Raw genomic sequence first — 2195 nt, forward strand, 5'->3', positions numbered from 1 at the left:
CCACCCATCCACTCATCCATCCATCCACCCATCCACTCATCCATCCACCCACCCATCCATCCATCCACCCATTCATCTACCCACCCATCCACCCATCCATCCATTCACCCATCTACTCATCCATCCATCCATCCATCCACCCACCCACCCATCCATCCACCCATCCACTCATCCATCCACCCGTCCACTCATCCATCTATCCACCCATCCATCCATCCATCTACCCATTCGTCTACCCACCCATCCACTCATCCATCCATTCACCCATCTACTCATCCATCCATCCATCCACCCACCCACCAATCCACTCATCCATCCACTCTTCCACCCACCCATCAGTTTATTCATCTATTTACCCATCCTTCCATTCACCCATCCACACACGCATCAGTTCATCTATCTCTCTATTTATTCATCCATCCTTATTTTAAAGACCAAGGCAAGTGACTGAATCATGATATTTTCACAAAATTCAACTCATATTTTGCTTATCATCACATACAAAAGTTACCTTAAAAGAAGAAAGCAAACTTATCATGAACTTTTCCTGAGATGACATTATTTCTGAGAGGAAGAAGAATCCGACATTTTCATTGTGAGAAAACCTTTTGTTTCTAAGGTGGGCCTTGCTTCATTTTGTTTGCACATAGAAAGAATTAAATAAGGAGCTCTTGAGTTGGGGTCAGACAGCTGGAAAAGGTATTTAATCAAACATACTCTGATCAAAATAGCTTTGCTTCCCTTCTTACATCAATTTACTGTATCAAGAATAAACTTCCTCTTATTGAAACTTGATTCCTGACAGATGGAGAGAAAAGGGTAGGAACCTGGAGAAAAGATCACAACTGAGTGACTTGGCAACCTTGTGGTAAGAGTCTCCATCCAAAAGGGCAAGCAGGCAAGAAAATGAGAATGAGATTTACAGAGAAATTTATATCACGAAAGCAAAGATTGGTGCAAACCCACGTGTATAACACTGTAAGGAATCTGGCAAGGAAAACATAATTCCTCTCCTGTAGAAAGGAGAAAGGGCCACAGGCTAAGATTCTGGGTGAGGAGGAATCCCTAGACAGAGAGGAAATTTTGCTGTTTGTTATCAGGTAATAGATCATGTTTCACTTGGAACAACAGCTGGGAAGATGGAAGTTTATTGGAAAGCTGGCCAGATCTCCTGAGCCAGGGGTATCAATAAACTCTCTCAGGTAGTGACTGTCTTTTCTTTAGTTAAGATTTGGCTTCATTACATATAAAAGAAAACCCCCAGTTGTGGTGACTTAAACATACAAGTGCTTATTTTGTTATCAGGTCTAAATGTAGGCATTCCTGAGCTGGTACGGCAGCTTCAAAATGTCAGCAGAGACCCAGGCTCCTTCTGCGTTTCCGATCCCACATCCTTAGTGCATAGCTTCCATTGTCAGGGTAACCTCATGGTCCAAAATAGTTGATGGAGCTCCTGCCATCACATCTGCATTCCAGACAGAAGAAAAAAGGAGCCATGAAAGGGCAAAATGGCATCACTACCCAACTGAATTAGCTCTCATTAAGAAACCCTCCCCAAAGCCCCACCAGTACTGTCTCATTGGCCAGAATATAGTTATTGGCAATACTTAGCTCTAAAGGAGATTGGGAGATGTAGTTTTTAGTTGGCCAAGTTGCCACCCCCAAATAAAATCAGGGTTCCGTGACTAAAGAAGAAGAGAAGAAAGGATATTATGAGGCAACTAACAGCTTCTGTTATGTTGTTGTTGTTTTTTTTCATCTATTATCTATGAGATGACTATTGAGCTCAGTTATATATTCAGAAATCTTAAAGCATACTCAATTATCCACAGAGAAAATGGTACCTTGGCTCTAAATTCTAAAATTTATCATTTAATTTACAGAAGCAGGCTGGTGTTTCCAGAGTATGTTCTGATAATACCTAGTTTCATGGGCTGTCAGTAGCTGTCAATGGTGCAATCTGAAAAGTCAATTCTAGTGACAAATCTTAAAGTAATTTTCACAAGCCTTTAATGTGCTAAAGTGTTTTGTGATTCTCCACAAACAATGTCTTCCCAAATCATCTGAGTGTTTTCTCCCTGAGCATTTCATGAAATTATTGCTCCATAGAACACATGGCCTTGGAAGACCAGGCCTCCCTCCCTTCCTTCCTTCCTTCCTTCCTTCCTTCCTTCCTTCCTTCCTTCCTTCCTTCC

The sequence above is a fragment of the Piliocolobus tephrosceles genome, chromosome 5, assembly GCF_002776525.5.
Source record: "Piliocolobus tephrosceles isolate RC106 chromosome 5, ASM277652v3, whole genome shotgun sequence".
Lineage (NCBI taxonomy): Eukaryota > Metazoa > Chordata > Mammalia > Primates > Cercopithecidae > Piliocolobus > Piliocolobus tephrosceles.